We start from the raw sequence: 15803 nt of genomic DNA, 5'->3' as shown, positions 1-15803 counted from the left end.
TGCGTAGCGCAGCATTTTGTACACGTGCTGTTTTCATGACGAATGCAGCGTATAACTCACTCTGGTTGGTTAAAATTACACATGGGATGGGTCTTAAGGCTTTGCTAAAGATCAGATGACCACCAAAATGAACTTTGGTTGGCTGAAAATCACGTCAATCAATCAGATAGCCACGCGATATTCTGTGCTTGTTTTCAGTGATACCATGCTGGCTAGCGAGAAGTAGCAGTGAAGAAGTAGCAGTGAACATGGAGTATTTTGATAGCGATGTCAGTGATTTCGACATAGATTTTGAAGGATTTGAGTCTGAGAGGGAGAAGGATAATGACTTTGTGTCAGAGGATCCATTAGATACGGCACAGGAGTGGGATTTTGTGGGCACGGAAGGAGAGGAGGAGGGATTCCAGGTGGACTGGACAACCGGCAATGATCTGGAGGTAATTATTAGGTTTCCTCCGTAGGGAGGTAACCTATTGTTATTGTAGGCAAAAATTCTTGTACCATGGGAGTCAATGGCAGCCCATAGAACCATATGGTAACTTTTTGTGAAATTTGGCACACTCATTGAGGACAGTCCCTTCTTCATTGACACCAAGTTTCATGGCTCTCATTAGACCACTCTAGCGCCACCAACAGGCCAAAGTTGGACTTGTTTTAACACACGCAGCTTTTGAACCGTATGACCGATTTTCAAAAATGAGGTACCATTGGATTCCCTGGATCAAGACGAATAAACGGACCCCGCTCCGCGAAAGCGTCCGGTGTATAGATCTTCCGCTATTTCCGGTTTTATCAAAAACCTTTGAAAGCCTTCTCCTCCTACAATTTTTGGCAAATATTCTTCAAAATCACCAGACATGATCTTCAGACCTAGCCTCACAAAAGTTATGGAAATAATTTTGATCCTCACAACCGTTTGTCCGGTACAGCCACTCAAATTCAGCTGAAAAGTCGCCAAACAGGAAGTGAGGTCATATCTTGGCAAATCTTTGACAAATCAACACCAAACTTGATATGTCACTAGAAGACACTACAACATGTTGCCATGTGCAAAGGCAACTTCATATCTTCAAAAATGATTGATTTAAAGCAAATTGGATAAATTGTTAACGCTAAAACAATGCTTTACACATCAACAGGTCAAAAAGTGATACTCTGATTGAATCACAAGTTCATGTGAAGACACTTGAGAATGTTTAGAACACAAATCAAAAAAAAAATTGACTGTAAGATGAAAAGTAGATTTTTGGTGAATATTTGAAATACGCATGGTTGAGTAAGAGCTAGGGTGATTCTCAAAGGAATGTGTGCCTTTGCGCCGCGTGGTTTAGACACAGTGACGACACATGGTACCCATAACAACGCTGGAAGGTGAACAGACAACCATTTTGTCACTGAGCAATGTACACGATTTTTTTGGAGTCTAGAAGATTGTCATTTACATTTGACCGTAAGTAATGGAAGCATGTCTACTACTGTTTAATTTGTATGTTAACCTCAATACAATTGAATTGTGTTTGTATTCTATGGAGCTTAATCCCTGTCTTTATTCGTAAGCGTGTTCTTTCAGTTTGCAAGCATGAAACCCTGCCCTCGCACTCAAAAACCCAGTCTTTGCACGCAAAATGTGCTCTGCTTACGCTCAAACTGTGTGCTCGCACTCAAAAACCTAGTCTTTGCGAGCAAAATGTGCTGTGCTTACGCTCAAACTGTGTGCTCGCACTCAGATACACCGTTGCGCGCACACATTTCCTGCTTGCACTCATATTTTCCGCGTGCTTGCGAAAAGTCTCCTTGCAGATTTTTTCTGCTTGCGGATTTTTTCGTGGGCAACCAATAGAATGCCAGATGTAGTGTTGACCAATGAAATGCTCGCTCGCCTGGTTGATGGTGCGTTCGCTTTAGTTCGGTAACCCATACCCATATATATAACAAGGTTCAGCCGTTAATCCTCCTTTAGAACTCTAGCTAGCAGATCGTCAGCCTTTACGAACGGGGTTCATCAATCTATTCAGTCCAGTACCAGTCAACATGGACCAAAGCGAAGGACCTAGGGTAAGTTTTTTATTTTAATGTTTTGTGATAAATGGACTGAATTTTTTTTTATTTAGCCATACCTCGCGAAAACTGGACTGACATTGCATCAAGCTAGCTCTCCATGTGAGGCTAACAATGAGATAACGTGGTTGGTTCACTGCCAGTGTCCAAAGTACCGCTAAATCAGGGTACCTGCAGAGTCTTAAAAGTATTCAAAAAGTATTACATTACTTTTTCCAAAATGAAGGTCTTAAGTATTGAATTTCATTTTCTAAGGGTTGATTTTTTTTTTAAAGGACATAAATTATCACTAGGCTAGTCTAATATCGTACGGTAGAGTAAATTCAATTCTGTGTACTGTTCATGAACATGAAACGAAACATTCTGCAATCTTTCATACTTCACTTGAGGTACTGCTACTAGCTTTGCATTTCCACTGCGCCCTCTGTACTATGGTTGGGCACTCGCGTGAGCAGGAAAGTATACGTTTTACTGTGGTTTCCAGCGGGTAAATCAGAACGTGCCAAAACGTGAGAGAATTAAGGTCGAGCAGAGTGATAGCGGTGGAGAAGAGAGATCATGGGAAAGTGTTGGTTCAACACCAAGTGGCAGCTCGATCAAGTGGCAGCTTAATACACCTGGGTGAAGGAAGTTCCAAATGACAGTGAGCCGCAATTCATTAGGTGTTACAATTTAGGTTTGACAATCCTGGGGGTACCTTGTAAACACAAATTTAAACACAAATTTAGCCGTACATTGGACATTGGACACTGGCAGGGATTTCGTGAACCAACCATGTTATCTCATTGTTAAATTCACATGGGGAGCTAGCTTGATGCACAGCTAACGTTAGCTAGATAGCGGTCCTAAACGCCATGTGACTCATGTTGCACAGGTGCTGCTCCTCACGATTGATTCTCACTGGCATAAGAGATTACATTTCCTTTTATCCATGGGTGTAGCACATATCCTGTTAAATCAGCGCGGCTAAATAAGACTAACATTAATAAGGCACAATCCTTCACGTACAGAGAGGCTCCATCCAGGAGGCGGCCAGAAATTTAATCGCCTTATTGGATGGTCAGCTTCGAGCTGACAATCGGCAGGTGCAGTTGGCACCTCAACAGCAGACAACACCTCAACAGCAGACAGCACCTCAACAGCAGACAGCACAAAGGATTCCTCAAGAAATGGCCAGGTTCTGTACATTTTAAAATCTTATAGAAGTAGTTTCTTCCTTTCTTGCGTACCTACTTGGTGCATTCAGGTTCAGACAACCAGTGTAATATACGTATCATAGAATAAATCATGTCTGAGAAGAAGATTTTGCCTAACCAATATGAATATGTGAATCCACAGGTCATTTCCAGGTTTTTTTTCTAAAGTCCCTGCAAGGGGAAGAAGAAGATTTTCCTCACCCTGTAGGGTCACTACAGGGGGGAAGACCGTAACACTGCACTTCTATTTGTTGAACAAACATTCCGACAGGACACCTACAGCAAGCTGCGATTCAGCACTTGTTCTTGCTGGGATGGGGATGCGAACAGTCTCACTGCCTGAGTCTGCTGACCACTTTCAGGTAAATTAAGCCAACTTGTTGAAAATGTACAATGTATGCTTGATATTTGAACAAATAATGGCCATAATTACAGTGGGCTAATATCATTCACTGCATATGCGTTCAACACTTCCTGCAACCATTCACCGTTGTACGTCTCCTCACTGAAAAATCGAATTTGTCTCGGATCAATGTCGAATTGCTATGCTGCTTTTTCTCCCGAATGTTCTTAAGCATATTTCAACACCTTCTTTTTTTATTCAATATCACATTTCCACCTTGGTGCCATTGTCTACTCCTTTATAATCCTTTCTGATAAAAATAGCCTTGCCAATGCCAACTAACTAAAACGTTAAAGATAGTCTACAGTAGGCTATGATGCGTGCATTTAGATTAAACAATAATAAATTGCCTGACGCGCCGCCTTCATGAATAATAACAAATTCTCCTAGTGGGCCTATGTGGGGAAAATGCCTCTTATACAGCAGACAACCAATGACATTAGCCAACAACATTAAACATTAGGAGAACATGTATTTATGAAATGCATTAAATTAAATTGTGATGTCTGCTTTGTACTGATTCATACAATGTAGTGTGTTGTGTTTTGTACAGATTACAGGTCTCCTGACCAGTCAGTACCCAAAATTAGAAGATGTATCAGGAGGATGGCTACTGTATAAAGCCCATGGTATTGTAAAAATAAAAAAGCATTGCACTGAATCATTCATGTTTTTATTCTTCATTTATTAACTTATTGCTTTTTTCAGGTGGAACGGGACAACGTAAACTCTCTGTTATCCCACCAGAAGCTGAGGGTTACAATGCCCACTTTTTAAAAACTCAGACTGGAGGAGGAAAAATCACGTTATACATTGTTCCTCTCCAGGATGAGTTAGACACATCCCCTCTTCCTCCAGATGCGCAAGAGTTCCGAAAGATGCCCAAGGCAACTTGTAGGGTATGCGGCTCTAGCATGCCCTTGCAAGTGCTGGTAGCGCATGTGGAGTCCTGCGTGAACCAGTCAGGGGATGACTTAGATGTTTATGGAGGGGTAATTCACAGTTTGAACAGCTTTTTGATTTTTCTCAGAATTTAAAGAAAGATGTACACGTGTAATTTATAATATCTGTTTTAGTCTTCTCCCGATGTGACAATTGTTGCTGAGTCCATTCCACCAGAACCAACACCTAGTTATGCCACAAGAAGCACAACTGTAAGACCAAACTTGGTAAATACAAAAACATCTAATACCAACCCTCTAAAGATACAATTTTCATACAACCAACAGCAATTAGTCAATGAATGTCTCTGTTCTTGCTTTTGCATTTAGGCTGCCTGTCCAGTATGTCAGGTGGAATTCCCACTGGATTATTTACCAACCCATGCCAGCTCATGTGGAGACAGGTGAAAATAGATTAATTATTTTTCTCTGTAAGAGATAAACAGAAAATTCCTATTTGGAATAAAGTACCAGGTCATTCAAAGTTAAAGTGTTGAATGGAGAAATTCTGTGCTATTCGTATATAAAGCTTGAGGGGAAAATCAATGACAGTAATTAAGCACTGTTCTGACAATAGTTATTTTAATCCCATCAGAATTTGAATATTCAATACTGAAATGTTAACCTTGTCCTCTTTACTGTATACTTCTATGGCAACACAAATGTTTTAATGGATACTCTTTGCCATTGTAAAGGTACATAATGTTCATTTGTAATTCTTGTCTAATCATGTTTTACATGACAGTCTGGAGGAAACGCCTTCTAGGGTGGAAGATGTCTTCGAATCTGAAGGCAGAATTGAAAAGTATCTTTTCTGTTTCATCATCTACCTATACTCATATGTTATTCAACCTGCGCAGTTAAAAATAAAATAATGTAAAATATTGAAGTAATTTATGAATTGGACTATTTTTCAAATGCATGCAGTATTTTTGCAATAATCAGATGCACTGAATAGTTTGTAACCATTTCTATAATGTTCTGTATATTATCTTGCACTTACATCTAGCTTGACTTTTTATCACTAGCCACCTTAATATCTCATCAAATTAATATTCAAATGAATGTTGGCCCTTAAAGCAACATCCTGCATGATACCCAGCCCTACTGTTTGTACCCAGTGCTCACTCATCATAGACTTGAGCACTGAATGAAAGATTTGACTAATGTAAATTAACAACTCTTTTCCTTTCCTTTCCCCCCTCTTTAGTCTCGATGATGTTATCCAGAAAATTGCAAACGCTGTCACGGATGACAAAACATTTGGCATTACTGTGTCACGGAAAAACGTGTTGGAGAGGGGCCTCGCGCAGTGGCAGCGCTCAAAAAAAGCATCCCCAACGAACCAACTGCAAGTAACCTTTATAGGTGAAGCTGGTGTCGACACAGGGGCTCTGCGCAAAGAATTTCTGACAGGTATGTGTAGGAAGCAGAACATAAAAATATGCCATCAGAATAATTTAACAGGTTCAGTGTCATAGAAGTTGTACTTAAAATGTTTATGTATGATTTATCATTTAGCATTTTATCAGGAGATCTAATGTAACGCACAATTCTAATCTTCTTTCAGAAATGGTGGCAGGCATTGAAAAACGTTTTTTTGTGAATGGCACACATGGCAAAACGCCAAAGTATTCTCTGTCTGATTTGGACAAAAGTAATTTCAAGTATGTGCTTTATGCTCCACTCCAGTTAATCTGGGCGACCATTGACTACTAATAATATACTTCAATACCATACATTGTGATTAGCCAGTAACATCAATTTGAAATAAGCACCTGTGCCCTTGTTGTTTTTTTCAGGACTGTTGGCGAAATATTTGCTGCCAGCTTGGCCCAAGGAGGACCAGCTCCAAATTTCTTGATGCATTGGTGCTACAAGTGCCTGTGCACTGGGTCCCTTGATTTTGAGATGTTGGACCAAAATGTAGAAGATCAATACATGAACCTGTTAACTAGTGTGAGAACAGCCACGGATGAGACCCTTCAAGACTTGACTGAGGAGATATTGAACTGTGGTTACACAGGGTCGATCAGTGTTGAGAAAAGGGATGATATAATCCGGTATGTGTTGGTGCTTCATGTACCGTTTCAGAATCAAAAATGTACTGGCATGACAGTTTCTAGATTAAAAAAAAAACATAAAAGCTTCAACACTTTGGCATCATCAACTGGAAATATGGGCAAGCTATAACAATATTTTTTTCATGACTTAATTTAACCATAGTCCTATTGAAATAAAAAAAGGTATGTCACAAGTATGTGGTATTCCCAAATAACATAACATTCTCCATGAATTCTTTAAGGTTAAGTATTCTGTGATTAATCATGTTATTTATTTTTTATTTTATTTTTTTGCATGTTTGTCTGTGCATGTGATTTATTATGAAAACAGTGCGGTTGTCCTCCATGCAAACCTGAGGCTGCTCCCAATACTACTGCAGATACGGGAGGGTTTGAAGTTATATGGCTTGGCTGGTATCATGGAGAAGTACCCTGATATCTGTCAGCCTTTATTTGTGCCAGGGATAGTAATGACCGTAAGTGCAGCATAGATACAAGTTTAAGATTAAGTAGAGGCCAAAGTAGTTAAGTAACAATGAACAGTATAGCACAGCGTTTATAAGGTAAAAAAATTGTTTATTCTCAGGAGGTTTTGGTATGAGGCTGTTTTTATGTAAATCTGTCTATATACACCATTATAAAGTGGATTGTGCTAATGGGTCATCTGCGTTCATTTGACAGGCTGATGCAGACTTCATTGTCTCTGTGTGCCAAGCCCATTATAGTGAACGAGGCACCAACAAGGAGCAGTTGGAGGTAACGATCATGAACAATCTCCAGGACTTCCTCCAGGAACTTGAGCAAGGTAAATAAAATAAATAATTTGCTGTTTTGTGACTGAAATGTAACCAACTTTATTGTCCAAATCTAGTCTGGCTATCACCAGACCAAGTTTAATCTCTGAATTTAGTCTGGGGAGTCAGTGCTGTATTTCCACTGCACAAGAGGCACGCAATTGGATAGTCCAATCATTAACATAATGACATCATTCATCATTAATCATTCACATCAGCGGCACCAACATTTTGCTGTGATTCGGTGCCCACCACGTTGAATGTTTAACGTCATCGTGGTTAGGTAAACCCGCCAATAGTGTGCCAGGTAGCCAATAGCCGGTTTGTGTTTGGTCCCAGAGATTGTGGGATCGGATACAGATATTTTGTATGCTTTGGTGGCCAGACCCTTCTGCAGAGCAAAACGAAATTCGAAGTGCAAATCTAGCCTCAGAGGAACAAAAAGAATCTCAAAATGTTACAATCTGTGTTGTCTCTCATTTCAGATGAAAATGAAGGGATGTCTCCGACTGTATTCCTGCAGTGGGTTACAGGGCAAGGGCATGTTCCTGTTCTGCAAGAGGAGAAGGCGCATTTCAGAGTCAACATACATTTCGATCATCACTGCCTGGAAAAGTTTGGAGAGCACAGGGTTTGTTATCCCTCTGTGGCAGCGTGTAGCAATACAATCACTTTCCCAGTACGACACATGGTGAAATATGATGAATTTAAAAGCATTTTGGAAGAGGCCTTCCATCTGGGCCAGGAGTTCTCAAAGGTGTAGGATCAAGGGTCTATTCGTAATAAAATGATTTTGTTAAACTCTACAAACTATGACTTGGTCTTTTTCATAGTATGTCTACATGTAAATGGTAAAGCAGTTGGTGCTAAGACTTACTGACATGACAGTTGCTCACTGGAAGATTTCAAGACAACGACAGTAGATGTCTCGACCATGGGAGTCGGACGGCTCTGTAGGGTCCACAGCAGCTTGTAAGTATATTATATCTCGCTCATTTAGGGGTGTGGGAAGTTCAGGAACAACAACCCCAGATTCTGATAGGGACTCATCATGGTCAAGGGCACTCTCCCAGTCTATGTCAAGTTCTTGAAGATCCTAACATTCAAACAACAGTTTAAGCATAAATTAGCAGTGCTGTATTCAAGGATGTACTGCTTGAAGCCAAGTTTGTTCAACAGAGAAAAGTATGTGTGTACCTCAACATTCTCAGCCTCATCTGTGCCGTTTTGTAGCAGGCCCAACTGCCACAACTGCTGAGGGGTCATGTTTCCCTCTGTGCTGAGTGGGTGATGGTTCCATCCCTCAGTGAAGGTGTGAAGGTCACTGCTGAGGCGAGGTAGAAACACAAAGTGCACCAGGAAGATATGCAGTGTGTTTGAGATGTCCAGTAGTCCCTCTTCCTCAAGACTGTGCAGGACATCATAATAAGTGCTTGTCACTGCTATCCACACATCACGCCAAAGCCGTTCGATTCTGTTGTGGAAATGGTAAAGTAATTTGGAAAACAAGCAGTATGTCACTTTTTAAAGTTAATGCACAGAGTAGATGCAGCTGGGACTCTTACTTGTTTGACACTAAAGCACCCCTTGTTCATGTGGATACTAAGGTTAGTTTTCAAATTGCAGTTGCAAATTAAATGAATCTTTGGGGTCTTGACTGATATACAACTACACAGAGAAAACTGTATGACTGTCAGTGGTGACTCAAGGTTAAGGTTAAATGTGGTGAAATGTACCTCTGGTTGTGGACACTTTTTCCAGAAATAAAACTTGCCCGGTCAGTTCCTCGTACAGTAAACATGAAACGAGCAATGTCGACATTCTCCACTCCTTGATCAGCTCTGACCCTGGCATATATGAAAAAGTTATAAAGGTATATAATTACAGTTCTAAGTCTAACAGCATATCAGACTGCACTACCTCTAGTACATACCTTGAGGGTAAGCCATTCCTCTCACAAGAGGTCAGGAAAAATGTGAGCCCAGTAGATGCCTTATTATTGTTGGCAGGTTCCAGGTACATGATCTGGACACAAATACTGTATAAGCACCCCTTAAATATAGGAAATGATCAGTCTTGTGTCAACCTTAACATTATCCAGAAATCACAGTGATGACTGTCACAAAAATATATCATTTTGAATCTAAGTACCTTTCTGGAGAAGCCATCAATGCCCCCAAAAATGATGATGTTATATCTGTTGAGGAGGAAGTAGTGTATGTATGTGTTTGTTACAGATGCTTAAATTATTTGACAACTGCAATTTGAAAACATCTTACCTTATGAGTTTGTGATTAGTATCCACATGCACAAGAGAAAGGGGTGCCCTTACAGAATAGCTTCTCCTCACAACACAGCCTAACTGTGTCAAACGAGCAAGAATCCCAACTGCATCTACTCTGTGCATAGCTGCCTTCATTCTGCTCCACTGTACCCTGTGGCCTAAGGACTTCAGTCTTCCCATAACTAACCTGTAGCCAATATAGGGCATCTGAGCTTTGATTTCAGACACTAAAGTGTCAAGCTCCTGGTCTGACATCGTACTGTAGGACCCTGACACAGAAATTCCAAATTCCGCCATTCGGCGGAATACTGTCACCTCGCTGACTCCCAGCAATTTAGATATGCATGGTATGGGTAATTGGGTGTCAATCAAGGACTGTAACATGTCCCGTTGAATGATTAATTTCGGTCGCCCCCTTGCCCCTTGCACTGCCTGTATCTCAACAACGGATGGAATGCATTGCTCATTTTCTACCTGATGTCTAACCTGGTTGGTCAGTTCTCTAAGGGCATTTACTATATCCACTGGCAACTCTATTTGCTCTGCTAATGCGTCAACCACTATTAATTCATGGGTGCACATGAAATTAAGATAGTCGAGGTCTGGGTCAGGATGGCTGACTGCATTTTGCAACTTGTTTAGCAATCTTTCCAAGATGTGACGTCTAAGCAGGTTCTGTAAGAAAAGAAGGCAATAAATATGATTTAATTGTAGACATACCTGCATACCATGATACCTGCAAGTGGGGACGGTTAACCATATTTTCAATATTAAACCTATCTGATAGAGCAGAAAGCAACGTAAACGTTAAAGTTTAACTAATTTGATCTACTGTGTTAGCTGGTTACGTTTCCCATTCATGAACACTAAAACAGAATTTTGTTCCTGCAAACAATACTTTAGCGATTCAATTTGAAAGACGTTAGCAAAACATTAAAATGCAAAACTTACCCTAGGTCCTTCACTTTGGTCCATGTTGACTAGACTCTTCAGTTGGGAAAAAAGACCGGGAGAGGGTGAACCGAGTTATGTTTACGAGTTGGCTGACGATCCACTAGCAGTGGCTAGCTAGACTCTTCAGTTGGGATTGTTTAAGGGAGGAGCTATGGGTGAACCTCGTTGAGATCGCATGTCTATGGGTTACAGAGTAAGTCCTGAACTAAAGCGAACGCACCATCAACCAGGCGAGCGAGCATTTCATTGGTCAACACTACATCTGGCATTCTATTGGTTGCCCACGAAAAAATCCGCAAGCAGAAAAAATCTGCAAGGAGACTTTTCGCAAGCACGCGGAAAATATGAGTGCAAGCAGGAAATGTGTGCGCGCAACGGTGTATCTGAGTGCGAGCACACAGTTTGAGCGTAAGCACAGCACATTTTGCTCGCAAAGACTAGGTTTTTGAGTGCGAGCACACAGTTTGAGCGTAAGCAGAGCACATTTTGCGTGCAAAGACTGGGTTTTTGAGTGCGAGGGCAGGGTTTCATGCTTGCAAACTGAAAGAACACGCTTACGAATAATGACAGGGATTAAGCTCCATAGTATTCTCGGTTGCTGTGTAAAGTTGAGGTGCTGAATTAATGTGTGTTCGTAAGCAATGGGCTATGTCTTTTAGCATAGCAAGGTATAAAACATTTTGACTTGTGGGACGGCGAGTGAAGTTAATGTAATGTATGTGCATGTACAGTTAGGTTATTTGTTCGTCATGTAACTAATTGTGTTGTTCAAATTTCTGGCGGACTTGGGCTGGGCTTGGTTATTACTCTGTTGAACGCTGATTGGGCTTGGACAGAAAAGTTCGGCCCCGTTCATGCTGTGATGTTCATGTGTTTGCAGAGGTAATTGTGTAAGCTTTAAATATTAGCATAGTTGCAGGGCTCGACTAGAAGGCAATTAACAGAGGCAATAGCTAGATGTGTTCAGAAAGTGATTTAACCAAAGGATAGAACTTTGACACAGTTCGTTTGCGTTGATGAATGAAAAGTAAAGCTTTATTGACATCTTCCAGCATCGCTTTTTGGTTTCGTATTGTATTGTGGATGTTAGATGTGGTTTCGTATTGTGTTGTGGATGTTAGCCTATAATTAATATCTTGCAAAGCAGAGATAATCTTCCAGGTTCTCTATCCATGGGGGGGCAACTATCTCAGCGTATATGGCAGTGACGTAGTTAGGCCTAGTTCAAATTGTATGTGGAATGTTGACAAGCGGCTATGGCTTGATAATACAGTAAATGACGTGTGAAATGAAACTAAAACACATCACAGTTAAAGTTGTATAAATATTGATTGATTCACAGCTATTTGAATGGATGACATGACTAACAAGTGGTCGAAGAGTAATTTGAAAGTATTTGTTCAGTGAATTAACGCGTTCGGTCAAACAATCGGTCACCTTTTTTGTAATGTTTACATAGCCAGGCTACCACACAACTTTCATCTGAAATAGCATGCTATGTCGCAACATTTTTTGAATTTGACAGAATATTCAGTATGGAATGGCAATATCAGACCAGTATGGTTTTTAGCGGTTGACATTATTACGGTTTGACTGCTTCTTTTGGACATATGTTTTTTTTAGGCCAAGTGGAAAAGAAATGGTCTTTGCCCACTTAGATAAGGTAAAACTCAAACAAAATAAAATGCCATTTTGGTTTTATGGGCAGCTTGAAGGTTGTAACGACAGCCCATCAATTGTGAGCTAGCCATTTTGTTGATAACTAACGTCAGTTAGTTGTATTTAATATTTCACTGGGTATTGCAGTTGTTTAATTAACTGAAATAATTATGAAATGTTATGTTCTATTTGCCATTCACTTAAGCAAGTTACAGTATTGGCAAGCATTGATAGCATGAATCTATTGAGAGACATGACACTTTGTGTGAATAAAGAAGGGACAATTTTTCTATACAGTGACAAATTGTCACAAAAGTACATTTCCCCCTGGTTCGCAATGTTTTTAGGAGGAAACCGCCATCGCTGCTTGCAGCTATATTTTATGTTTTGTTTTCTTGTGCGATCTTCCGAGTTCTCTTCTCTTAGAAAACGGAATGGGCAGTAATGATAGTGGTGCTATAGCGATTACTAATGCTGATGATGGTTGATAATATATACATGCAATAATGTTAGTTATAGATACAATAATGGCATAATGAATAAATAGCATTTACATTTAGCAGACGTTTTTGTCCAAAGATTTTAGATAAGAAAAATAACGTGGAGAACTGTATAGCATAATACATCATAATGAATAGTAATACAATTATGAATAAATATAAATACTATAAATAACATTGATGGAACTGGAAATATACTATTCTGTTAGTGTAGCTTTATTGTGTATCCAACTTGAATGTGTACTCCCTGTCTGTGCCTCAAAGAGACCTGAACAATTGGCATATGAACACCTATAACCCCTATACCCTATAGACAGTCTAGTAGGCCATTGTCTTAGCACCAGCTGAGAGGGTGGGTCTCATAATAATACAATGATTGAATGCTTTGCCATACGTTTTTACAGATATCTCCATCTCCAGGATAACGTTAACCCCGCCATGGCTTCATGCTCCATGTGAACTGCGAGGCCAGCTCCACCCCAGGATGTCTCCATCCCTCTCCTCTCCTCCCTCCCCATTTCTCTTTCCCCCTCCCTCCCCCTCTTCCCCTCCCTCATAATGTTTGCATACTTGAAAATTGTATTTATTGTATTTTATATCATTGATTTATATTGTTTTTGTGTGTTTGAGAGTGTTTTACAAATGTTATTGTTGTTTGTGTGCTCAGGGAGCAGGTTTTAATAAAACCTGCAGTTCTTACCTTCACAATGCTTCTTATTTCATGTTTCTAAGTGCTACAGAGGCTTAGATATTAAGGTTTTTGTAGACGTTGACAATTCTTACTGTTTTCTCAGAAAACCCTCAGGAAATGAGGTACTTTCTCATAGAATAGCATAGGATTTAACAGGCGATTTTAGCAAGCGTTTTAGGCAGAAATGGGTTAATCAATACTCTGTGCAGTGTGACACAAACACACACAGACACACACACATACACACACACTAGCAAACCATCTTTGAACAGCCTTCTAATTTTCTAATATGCATCAAACATAGCTGACTCAAGACAACAACCTCTCTCTCTCTCTCTCCCACTCAGCCACCCACCCCTACCCACACACAGACACACACACAGACACACACACACACACACACACACACACACACAAACACACAGCCCATGTATTATTTATGCATCTCTAGTGCTTTCTAATGTTTCTTTCTTGTCTCCATGGGAGCGCACATCTGGAGAAGCAACATCACAGTGCTAAACCAGTAACACTCTCTGTCTGCCCCTCTGTTCATTTTTATTCTCTCCCTCTCTCATTACCCCCCCCCCCTCTCTATCTTTCTCCCTCTATCATTCCTGTCTTTTTCGCAGCTCCCTCTCCCTCCCCCATCCTCTCCACGGGCATAGCAGGTGAGAGTGTGAGCGAGGTGTGCGGGAGACATGCTTAGCACCATGTGTGGAGGTGGCAGCAGAAAGGGGTTGATTAGGAGAGGATTAGGAGAAATATAGACTAGAAGAAAACTGAGATGTAGCTACTGATGACAATAAGACCTGTTCTCATGCACTGGAACAGATACCCCATATCACCAGGAAGTAGGTACACACAGCTTGGCATGACATGTCTCCTCGGCATTAAGTACATATGGATACGTACATATAAATGGATTTATGTGGATGTATGTGTGTGGATGACATGGAGTAGGACGTCTTGTAGTCTTGTACGTATGTATGTATATGTGTGTGTGTGAGTGAGAGAGAGCTAGAGAGTATGTGTAGAGAGTTTATATGTGTATTTAAAGTGTATCTACGTGTGTATGTGTGTGTGTGTGTGGGTGTGTGTGTGTGTGTGTGTGTGTGTGTGTGTGTGTGTGTATGTAGGGCAGGGAGCTGCGGACAGCACTGTCCCTCAGCCTCCAGATGGTTGGACTCCAACAGGTGCTCTCTGGGCGGGGGCAGGGTGAGAGGTCTGACATCTGCTGTCCGCAGAGTCAGTACACGCTCCAGCCTGCATCGGCAAATGCACACGTGCACACACACATATTCACACACACACATACATACACACACACACACACACACACACACACACACACACACACACACACACACACACACACACACACACACACACATATACACACATGCACACGCACACAGACACACACACACATACACACACACACACACACACACACATATCCACACACGCACACACACACACACACACACGCATGTGCATGCACACACACACACACACACACAAAGACACACACTCACACACACAAACCCACATGAACATGCAAGCACAAATACAAGCTTACACACACTAATGTAGACACAGCAATATCCTTTACAAAACGTACCACTTATTATAACTATTATTATAATTACTTGATCAATCGATGAAATAATCAATAAAATATTCAATTCCAAAAATATTCGATAGATACCGCCCTACACTTATAGTACATACAGTTATACACTCAAATTTTATCACTTTTTCTATATCCTAATGATGAGATGTGTGTGACTGATTCCTGTGTGTGAGTGTATGTGTGAACTGGAGCTTGGATGTGAAATCATGTATGTATGTATGTATGTATGTTTGTATGTATGTACATGTGAGTGTGTGTGTGTGTGTGTGTGTGTGTGTGTGTGTGTGTATGTGTGTTTGTATGCCAAATTGCTGCCCTGAGGCTGGTGGCAAACCTGCTGTCTGTTTGTTTGTGTTTATTTATCACTGGTGGTGGAGAACCCCCTGCACAACTGGGGCACGGCCCTCATGCAGGGCCTCACACGGAGACTAGATGTAATATGAATACCATATCATCCGTCAGCTCCATATCACCAGGCATACAGGCAGACAGGCAGACAGGCAGAGAGGCTTACTCCCCTGAACCAGTGCCTCCGCCCACCCCTCGCCACTCTGCGCCTGCTAATGCCAGCCATAATCAGAGGGCATTGTTTGTTTTTCCCCATTATTATGCATTCTGCACTCGGGT

The sequence above is a fragment of the Sprattus sprattus genome (genome assembly GCF_963457725.1).
Source record: "Sprattus sprattus genome assembly, chromosome: 8".
NCBI lineage: Eukaryota > Metazoa > Chordata > Actinopteri > Clupeiformes > Clupeidae > Sprattus > Sprattus sprattus.
Note: the sequence above shows the minus strand (reverse complement) of the source record.